Source organism: Rutidosis leptorrhynchoides, unplaced genomic scaffold (genome assembly GCF_046630445.1).
Source record: "Rutidosis leptorrhynchoides isolate AG116_Rl617_1_P2 unplaced genomic scaffold, CSIRO_AGI_Rlap_v1 contig462, whole genome shotgun sequence".
Taxonomy (NCBI): domain Eukaryota; kingdom Viridiplantae; phylum Streptophyta; class Magnoliopsida; order Asterales; family Asteraceae; genus Rutidosis; species Rutidosis leptorrhynchoides.
This window is the reverse complement of record NW_027266696.1, coordinates 52,677-63,972: the sequence shown is the minus strand read 5'-3', so window position 1 is coordinate 63,972 and position 11,296 is coordinate 52,677. Positions and strand designations below refer to the sequence as shown.

Genomic DNA, 11,296 nt, shown 5'->3' with positions numbered 1-11,296 from the left:
TGAGGAGCAAAATGATATCAGTATAAGGATTGCAAGTCCTACCTGATATGTACATGGGAAAGCACACGACAATAGTTTGAGTCACTCCTCTAGCTCATCTAGAGGAACTATGAATACTGCAACCAACGCGTGCTACCTTCGCAGCCCAATGCCTTCGGCTCCACGACCTGATCCGTTATCAAGGCACGCCCAGACTCAACAACAAGAAGCTACTTTACGATCTCAAGGATATTCCGCCCAGTCGTCTCAACCCGGCCAGGACCTCCGACACACAATGAGGAAGCATAACGCCCCCGAGGGGTCAGAGTCATTCGACGATATACGAGATCTTCTTGACATAATTAAAGAGAGGAGATTGGCAGAGGATTCTCGACGTCAGGATGACATCCCCTTGCCATATTATATGTGTGTGCTCAGAGGAAGAGATTGTCCTCGCATGAACAATAGAAACGCCTACAGGCCGTTACCTGCCCAACCTCGACCTCGCTCTCCTCAATCACCTGAAGGCGCTCCGCGACTCAGCACGCGCCTATCACTTCGATTGTTAGACCCCAGTTCCTCGAAGGCGGGGGCACAATACATTTGATTGCTGGATATAATGCGTCAGCCCAAAAAGCGTCAAATGAGAGAAAGGCCCGTGCCGCCACTGGCCACACTACAACGCCTATCACAGCCTTAGGTTTTTTGGAGGAGGATTTTGAGGGTATCCAGTTTCTGCATTCGGACCCGTTAGTTATCCCGATGATGATAGCCAATACGCTGGTCGTGAAAGTTTTAGTAGACGACGACTGTTCTATCGACGTCCTCTACTACCATGTGTTTCGGGCCACGGGCCTGACGAATGCATACTTATCACCACCACCAGGATCGATTTACGCTATCAGTAGGGTTGAAATCCCTATGAAGGGCCAGATTCGGCTCCCAATAACCATTGGGATCGGAGCTTATAAGGCTATGCATATGATCAATTTGTTGATCATAGAAGGTCTTATAGAATATGATGCAATTTTTGGTAGAAAATATAAATTAACTTTCTCCGGCGTGGCATCCTTTCTCTACCAAGCCTTTAAGTTTTCCACTTATGGTGGTATTGGTACTATCTGCGGTACCATGGTCGAAGCTAGGATACACCGCATGGCGACCGTAAAGTTAAAAGTGCATGACGGATTAGCTGCCCCCCAAGGCATGATTCATCTATGCAGCCGAGAGCTATCACTGCGTTGGGAGCCCCACGCTGAGCTTCCAGACATTCCCTTGCTACGGATCTTGACGCCTGCAACGGCCTCATCGCCCCTCGAGCCGAGTTGGCCGAAGCCACAATACCGACCCTAACCCATGCGACCTAGACCGAGAAGTTCACCGAGCCCAGATCCAGAGGGAATGCACGAAAGGAGATTCTGATACCATAGCGTGATGCGTCCAAAGTCTCCTTCATTATCAGTTGAGATTCATCCTGCCCAGGGTCATGCCATTCGGCATCGAGAACACAGGAATTACACGCCAAAGGTTAGGGAGCAGAATCCATAAATCTCCGGCTAGTTACTGTTTGGAAATATATGTCGATGACATGATGGTTAGAACTGCTAGGGTCGATAGCTGTGAGTATAGCTTAAAACCGCATGTTTCTACCCCAAGTAAATACCAGATAGAACTGGACTTGGTTAAGCATACCTTAGATATAGGGTCAGAAAAACCCGTCGGCCTTATGGTTTCCCAGATAAGGAACAATGCCAATTACGACAAATTTAAGGTTATATAAGGAACAATGAATGGCTTTGAAAGGGTGCAAGAGTACACCGACAATGGAGAAGGTAAACACCTCCCTTCCTTCGACACTCTGAGTAGAAATTTTGAAGGGATTTAAGAAAACTCTTGTAGAATTGGGGCAACATTTCACATCTCCTACTCTTTTAGCAAGTCCAAGAAGAGAGGAACTTTTATTTACCTGCCCCGCCATTTCCATCGTGGCTTTGAACACAGCACCCGCTAAAGCAGAGGATCAAGCTCAAAGATCGGCATTTTCCTCCGGCCATGCCCCCTTAAAGGCTGAATCTCGTTATCCCCAATTTAAGAACTTTGCCTTAATCCTACCATAATTGAATGGAAGTTGAAGTTGTCCGGCCAGCTCCGAACGCTTAAGTTCGCAGCTCCGAGAGACGTTGCTACCGCGAAGTGCTGTCCGAACACAACGGAGCCCATAAATCAGAAGGAAAAGATCGAGTATCTAACCGACCGTCCATTCGGCTTGGCCTCCGGTCGGCCACCTTGGAGGCACATACTATCTGTGTCGTCTGCAAAAGGAAAAATACTCATCGGAAGCATTACTCCGAGCTTCAAACCGACCCATTTCAGAAAATTCCTCATTAGCGGCAGCGACACCAGAATAAAGTCCCAGCCTCTCGCATGAAAAATTGGACTCATCGAACCGGATACCGACGCCTCGAAGGCAAAAGAACCAGAGGAAGCCGAGGACACACCAAGCCGTGTGGAAATCCGCCCCTCGACCGATGTCGCCGACACCTTTTGTCCAGCCCTGCCATAGCAGAAAGCCACTCTAGGCTGCCATAGGATGAGCTTCCACCTAAAAGGGCTCTCCTGAAAACAATCTTATTCAGCCTTGCGCGGCGTATTTTGTTAGCCCTTCTGAGACATCAAAAAGTTGTGTATGAACTATGTGTAAGTCCCATAAGGGGCATCATTCGACATCTGTGAAAATTATTAAGACGCAGTGGAACCCCGAACTATGGATGAACATAGACCCTCTAGTCTTAGTCTGCTCGGCTTCCACCCCGCACCAGTCTCGATGGATAAATATGCTTAAGGTAAGGCTGGAAGGATTCTTCGGTGCATATAGACAAGGCCAATCTTAATCGAGATCCGCCATGGAGCGAGGTAGTGTCCACCCGATTGGTTATCCTACTCGCCTCTAAAGCATATAGACCAGGCCAAATGAGCGCTTTGATGGGCATGGGCCCGTTGCCATCTTAGTCCTCGGTCTGGCACAAACGCTATGCTAAATAGAGAGGCTCAATGAAGCGGACTGAATGTATGAATTGATCACTCACAGTTTCGACCCTTTTCACTTAGCCGACCTCGGTTACAAGCAGAAGAGCGAATTTCGGTGCCTAGACGTTAATAGGTATATATCATTGGTTAATAGGTACGCCCACCCCGGTGCCTCCTGCTGTCGAAAGCAATTCATGACCCAACTTTTTGACCCAGGGAATATACCGGCTGGTTAAGAGGGTAACCTACCCCAGCGTTGGCGCCGGTTAAGAGTCAAGACCATCCCGGCGTCACCTCGAGTCCAAGAGGATCAATCCATGAAGAATCTAGCCAACTGGTTAAGAGTTACGCCCACCCCAGTGCTAGGCGTCGGTTAAGAGGTACGCCCACCCCGACAATCCTTTCAATTGATAAAATTTTTACTAAACGTACCAAAGAACAACTGCAAAGTAAGATGCCGGTTAAGAGGCACGCGCACCCCGGCGCCCCTCCTTGTTCGGGTAAGCTATGAATTCAGAGTCCCACAAAAGGTCAAGATGTTGGTCAAGAGCTTAAGCCACGCCGAACACTTCCTTCTATTGGGGGCCAATCCAGTAAGTCATAAAACGAAAAGGTCAAGCAGACGGTTAAGAGGTGCGCCCACACCAACGCTTCCTTATATTTAGGCAAGGATTGTAACTTTTAAAGGATGAGATCTTTACTACTTCTGAACAGAAAATACGGATAAAACGTCGGCGAAGAGGTATGCCCACACCGACGTCCTTGTTTGTTTGGACATAATTAGAAAATCAGACTGTAAAAATGAAAAGGTTAAGATGTTAGTTAAGAGGTACGCCCACCCAAAACACTTTCTTATACATGGAAAATTCTGATAAGCCTTGAAACGAAAAGGTCAAGCCGCAGGTTAAGAGCTACGACCACACCAACGCTTCCTTATACTTAGGCCAAGATTCCAACTTTCAAAAGAATAACATCACGGCTAAGAGCCCAAGAGCCAGACCGGTGATACATTCTATTCCAATAGGCAAAGTTTTCGAAAGTCCAGAAAGCAAAGCTGGTTAAGAGGTACGCCCAACTCAGCAATAGACATCGGCAAAGAGGTACGCCCACACCGACACTCTTCTTGTTAGGAAAGTAAGAAGCGAAACTGAGACCTATGGATGCAAAACGAGCAAAATCTCAACTAAGAGCTATGGCCTCATCGATGCTCCTTCTAATAAGACCATATTGCAACCTATAAACAGCAAAAGGGTTAAGACGCTGTCTCACCAACATGAGGCCGACGCCCCCAACTAATAAAAACAAAGACTCAAGCAAGAGCACCCAGTAACTAAGACACCGGTTAAACGCTGTGGCCACACCGGCGCCGCCCTTTATTTGGGCAGGGATTAAAACTAAGTCCTAAGTCAGCGAAATGAAGCCAAGCATTCCTAAAGGTTAAAGCCCTCGTCTAGTGCCGAAGACTTATTTTCGCTGGGACAAGCATAATATAGAGTTGTTAGAGGCCGGAAGCTACGAGCCGGCCTCAAACTAAACATCTCAAGCAACATTTCAAGCGACTCCATGTAAAATAAAAGCGAGTATGCAAAAGAGGAAGCTCAAGAAGCAAAAGCACAGAAATTCAGGAAAATGCAAAAGACGTATGGAATCAAGCTACTGCATCTATAAAGTCAAAAGTCCCGGCAAGGCAAGTATACAAAATTTGACATCTAAAAAGCCAATAGGCCTATATCTATGGCGCACAGGCTAGAAAAGCTAACAAAAGTGGCCTTAAGGCAAAACATCCAAGGAATCACGACGCAGCCGGAATGAAAGTCTTAAAGAAAGGAGCCAATGAGGACATCTGAAATCATATATTATTGAGTGGATCTCGCAGGAGAAGGCCCGGGTTGCCAGAGTCATCGAAAATTGGATGGAACTAACATAACACCATCATCGAGCTTGAGAACAAGAAAGGTGGGGATAAAGGCGACTCACTACGAGTCGGACATGGCTCCACCATCACCCGAGCCCCCTTCTAATGCGCCTTTATACGGATTCCAGATCTTCCCTGCAAGTGCCAGATTGGGAAAAACTATGCTCACGGCCGCTATGGCTTTGCTGAAAGCGTCTGCTTTCTCTAGGTCCAAATTCTCCTCCATGATGTGCCAAGCGTCGACTAGGAAGTCGTTTGATTTATGATAATCTTCAATAACAGCTACAACTTCAATGTTAGCCACTCGGACCCGAGCTCGATGTTGGGCATTCTCCTTCTAGGCGATTTCCAAATCTCCCTTCACGATTTCGAGGATCTGTCTCTGCTCCTCGTATCTTCTCAACAACTCCTAAGTATAATCGACGACCTCAAAGATAGGAGCCGATCAGAATCAGTATGAAGATGGCTAATAAGCTGTGAAGAAAGATGACATGAGAAAAAGAGAGCGGGGAAATTCACCAACTTATTATGGCCAAGGGTCCCATCTAGTACTTCCTGCCACCCCTTGGTCTCAAGCTTCCCCCGATCGCCATCAGTCACGGCCTTGCTCGCCCACTCCACGGCCGAATCATGTCATCCTCGAGGAAAATAAAACTCGGCACCTCGATCTCACCCCTGTCGCTTTTGGCTCATGCTGACCACCGCCACTGGCTGTGTCACACCCATCTTCGCAGGAATGGTCCTCGACCTTGCCTCCTGCACGGTTCTGGCCTCGATCTCCATCCCTGCCTTCCTGGCTGGACGTGATTTTCTTCTCCTTCCCCTTTTGGAGGGATTAGATCTCGCATCTCGAAACCCTTCGGCCTCCTTAGCACCGGGAACATCCATCACCCCATTGGCTGCATGTCGAAAGGAAAGAATCAGAATCACAAAGCAATTATGAACAAAGTATGAGTCAAATACATGAAAGAGGCTGATGTCATGATGCTAGTAAAGGATCGGAGACGAATCTTCGTGAATCCTTGCCCCCCCCCCTCGATTGAGGATGCCAAGGCATGTCACCCCAAATAATAATCAAACCCGGTGGGAGACGGGACATACATTCTGTTTTAATTACATACCTCCTTGACCTTGCTCCCAAAGCCAAAGTTGCCTCAAATTTCTCATCCAGCAAAATTAGACCTCTGCCCAAGCCTCGACGCCGAAATCCGAATAGGAGTCTAACTCCCTCGATGACAGACCATGACTTTGTCCCCGACTCCAAGTGCCATTAGAAGATAATAATTGGTCAAAGCCTAACTATACAGGTCCTTTAGGCAGGCTTCGTATGATTCCTGACTCAGTTCTATCGAGAACCCCAGGTCTTGAGCGACCACCACTAGCCTTCCGTTGCTCCGTAAAATCGACAAGAAGCTGAGATGCGGAAAAATCGTAAAAGAATAGAGCCCAATGAGTCAGGTTCCAAAAAGGGACCCACCAGCTATATTCTTTGAAGGAAATCTGAAACTCGAATGTTCACCAACTCATGGTTCTCCCATCACTACTCAGTCCGCCTCGAGCCAGCAACCCCTACCGGCAGTCTGCCAAACTCCAGAGGTCCCATCGAAAAGCCGAGCACGATGAAGATGCGCACCATGTAAAAGCACCCCGTATTCCATACTTAGTTCTTCGAAGGAACCTCGGAGCCCAAACGACTGCCAATTGCAGCGCACTTCCTCATCACCGGTGTCATGGTAAGCCGAGTACATTAACCGAGCCTTACCTATCTTCAATAGCCGCTCGGAGTCGATCATCCTTGACTCCTCGACCGCATGGGCCTTGAATGAAGACTCCATCAACCTCGGATTCGGCGCTGCTCTCGCCGACCTAGGCGTCACCCCAACAGGTCTGGAAGGAGCCGAAGGAGGATCCTCCTCTCTGCTCTCCGGAGCAACAGTCATAGAATGCTCTAGAGAGTGTCGCCGCATGCCTCGATCTCTGGGAGCACGATCTGATAAAGACCTATGTGAAGATGGTTTGATGTATTTACCAGATGGTGTCTGAGACATGGCTACTCTCAAAAAGGAAAAAGATTTGAAGCCGAGAAAGAAATGTCTGAAGAAAATCCGAGATCTGAAGAAAAGTTGTCTCTCTCGTCCTCTCTCACTAGCAAAAACAACGACTGAAGCTTTAAGGATGAAGAGAGAAATGGTGATGAAGGAGGCTATTTATAGCAATAACTGGAGATGTAATAACGATTACCGAGAATCTAGAGGCGAAGAGACGCCTCGGTTCAGCGAACACTCGCCATGTCAGCCAAGCATGCCCTAACAACCTCCTCGTTTCGTGAAGGAGCCTTTTGCCTATCCAAAAATGGCTAAAGGAAACGTCTCTTCAATTGCTTATTGTTGATGATTGGGAAAAGACCATTGGTCTCCAAAACGCATCTCTGAAGAAATCTGTTCACACAGTAGAAGACGGACAACCTTCCTCTCAGAACTGACAAGGCAAAATTCAAAATTCAAAGTTCAAGACCGGTCCTTCCCAAGAGAAGTCGATCGAAGCAGAAGACAAAGACTCTTACGCCGACAAAGGCTCAGGGGCAAGCTAGTTGAAGCAAGGACAAGCCCTATGCTAAACCGACACCACTACAACGAAGGATTCGACTCTAGGCTTAACGAGACCCACGAGTCCGATAAAAGCCCAAGACGAGCAATATTTCTTCCACGAGATCGTACGCTCTCCTGCAAGAAAGGGGCCAAATGATACGACATGGGGGCTTTTAGGTAACTTGGACCGTGCAACGGCTTTGTCCCCTTTGTGAGACCATGAGCTCGGGGACACGGACACCACCGGCCTCGTCCTCCTTAAGAGGCCGAATGCGTCCAAAGTTGAGGAGACTTATTGTCCCACAACTGTACAGGTCGCTTTCACAGCACTGACAGTCCAATAAATCCTAAAGTACTCCCCTATATAAAGACCCTTCTCAGATGTTCCAGATAACCAAGATTATTTGTAAGAGACACACACGAGACTTATGGCACTACTCTCTCTCTAGAAGTGCGGACACTTCCCTCTCTAGACTTGAGATCCACCATGAGGCCGCTCGGCTTCGTGGCGAGCCTTGTAACCCAGCTCTAGACCATAGACGCTCAAATACATCTCACTCCTCATTCTGTTCTAACTCCCGAACTAAACTCGAAGACTGATCGAAAAGAGGCGCGTGCTCTCCACTCACTATCTCGTTTCGCATCACGTCGAAACAACAATTTATCCCTTGATCAGGTAGAATTAATTTACAACTTTTGTTAAGTTAATTTACAATTTAGTCCCTCATGTTCAAACATATTGGCTTAAAATCCCCCAAAGTTTAAAAACACCATGTTGCATCCCTCATGGATTTCTAGTAGCGGTTGTCAGTCATGGTTTTACCTTTTTCCTACAGATTGCAATTATAAATACACAGCACTCTCTGTACTAAACAGATCATAGAAAAGATGGTGATGTTGGAATGCAATTTTCTTGCAAGCCAACTGCAGCTAAGGTCAAGACTCAGTTTTTGGATAACTTCCGTTGCAATCAATAGATGCAGAACGGTCCATCGAAAAACTGTCCTTGAACTTCAGTGAGGCATAGCTTTCGGCAATAGAGCAGAGGTGTGCTGAAGAAAATGAAAAGTAGTAGGAAATTAGGAGGAGGATTTGATTAGATCCAAAATAAGCAGCCAATTGTATTTAAATTGGAATATCAATATAATGAAAAAGATTTGGCTGTTTTATGCAATGCACCTGGGTGTTAGATAGATGTGTCTGAATTAATATTGCCAAGGTGTATTGGAATTGAGAGTAGCCATCACCATATGAACAAAAAGAAATACAAATCAATTGACAAAATTATCCATTTGGCATAATTTGAAAATTTGACTTCCTACTTAACGTGTAACAAACCTGAGCTTTTCAAAAACATGAAACCAAACGTACTTCGGAACACAATTTACTTTTTCATTGAAGCATCGTTCTGGGACCATTGCAAACTGTTTTTTTTTTTTTTCCTTTCTATTTTATTCTTTAACACACACCGAGTACAAACCTACATATGGAGTAAAGCAAATGCTCCAACTTCCAATTCGCTATGGGAAGTATGGCGTTTGCCCAGTTTTTTTAAGCTAGTGGTGATAAACGAACTTACTTTCACACAAACTAATTGAACTCATTAGGTAAAATTTACCAATATAGAGATTACCAGGGCGACGATCGAGGAGCGATGAGAACATCAAGAGGTGTGGTTTTCCAATTTGTCAATCCAAACCTTTCAGTCATGTCGACATTCTCTTCTGTAAGAGTGGTGATCTCAAATCCATGAAGCAGCTTAGCTAGCGTAAGATGTAGAACCTGTAGAGCAAAGGAGATTCCAGGACACATCCTTCTCCCACTACTAAATGGCAACAATTCAAAGTTTTGTCCCCTAACATCCAAATTACTACAACTTGTTAGAAATCTTTCTGGTTGAAAATCTTCAGGGTTCGTCCAAATTCGGGGATCTCGATGAATTTTCCAAAGATTGACATGGAGTTGCGTTTTTGCTGGAACATGGTAATTCCCGACAACGCAATCTTCTGTGGACTCGTGTGGTAATGATAATGGAGAAGCTGGATATAAACGGAGAGTTTCCTTGACAACTGCTTGGAGGTAGATTAGGTTATTGATGTCCGATTCTTTTACATGCTTATCTCTTCCAACATGTGTGTCCAACTCTTGTTGTACCTTCTTCAGGGTGTCAGGATTGTTGAGGAGAAGAGATAAAGCCCATACTAATGTAGAAGTTGTGGTATCTGATGCTGCTAATATCATCGCCTATATATAAAATGATAACATTATTAAATAGATTAATAATCATGAAATGATTTATGAGATCATAAAAGATATCATGAAAAAATAATAAATTGTAATACTATATTATAAGGTACATCCTGTTAATACTTCACGTGATCTCTTTCATATGCTCACAAGTCAAAATCAATTATGTTCATCTAAAAGTTTAATAGGAGATCATGAAATTGATCTTAAAGATCTATGAAAGCTCCAACAAAATGTACCACTACGTGCATTAGTGAAATTCAAATACTTACCAGGCAATTAGCTTTGATAATTACATCAGCATCCCGACCTCCAAGTGTATCCTCTGCTTCGTTAATTACTGACAACAAGACATCCATGAGATCTTGGTCTTCACCTTTAGCTTTAATGTTAGTCCCTGAATTAGTCCTCTTAAGCTTGTGCTCATTTAACCATTGTTGAGCAAGATTGTCTAATTCTTTGGATACTTTCTTCATCTCCTTCTCATGGCCTCCTATGTCAAACCATCTCAAAAACGGCAACGCATCGGACACCACAAATAACCCAGACAACTCAGCAAATTTCATCAATGCCTCCTTCCAGTGTCCATTCTGCTCTTGATCAACTCTCTTTCCAACAACTATGCTCAAAAATCACATTTAATGTCGTGTCATTAAACCATCTCTTCATATCAACCAAAACTTTTTTATTCAAAGTAGGGTTATCACACAATAGATAAAGTTCTTTAATTGATGATTGTACCACTGAGACTCTGATCTTTTCAAGCATTTGAAGGCGATGAAGTGAAAGGATCTCGACAATAACTATCTTGCGAATGTGTCGCCAATATGTCCCATATGGGCTAAATCCGATCATGGAAAACTCGTAGCCTAAAATATCCATCGCCAGAGTTTTGGGACGATTGGCAAATACTTTATCATTTATCGTTAGGCATTCTTTTGCCATCTCCCAATTGCTCACAACTATAGCTCGATTTATGCCTAATTTGACGGAGAATATGGGTCCGTATTTATCAGCCAGCTTCTCCAACACTTTATGGGCTGGTTCCGGACCTCCTAGCAAGTGGAGGTGGCCAATTATAGGCCATGAACCGCCTGCTTCTGGTACTGGAGCATTCTTCTTCAGATTTCTTCCATATGAACTTTTGGAAGTGCAATAAATAAAGAGTAGAAAAGCAAACAAGCCAAAGAAGCCAAAGAAGATGGCAGTACTAATTGGGACTTGATTAAGGAAGTTCATCCATTGCAAAGGGATACTATACATGTTTTGATAGCTTTAATTAAGCTGATTTATTTTCAGTTGAATGTTCAGCAATGATCGATATTTGTACTGAATCATGATGTACTTAATGATTAATTAGTTGAAAGAGAGATATTTTCATTCTTGCATTTGCTATGAGTGGATGGAATTGAGCTAAATGAAGAAACGTAAAGACTACGTATGCATTATTTGCGGTTTGAAAAATATCTTTTCAATCAAACAAATTAGTGAAGATAATACGAAATATTACTAGTTAATGCCATATATATGTAGGGTACTT

The 11,296-nt window shown here is 44.7% G+C and overlaps 1 pseudogene; it reads right to left on the bottom strand.

Annotated features, from left to right (window-relative positions):
* Positions 1 to 7,548: 7,548 nt before the first annotated feature.
* LOC139883867 (strychnine-10-hydroxylase-like) lies at positions 7,549 to 11,019 on the bottom strand (annotated as a pseudogene).
* Between the last annotated feature and the right edge of the window lie 277 nt (positions 11,020 to 11,296).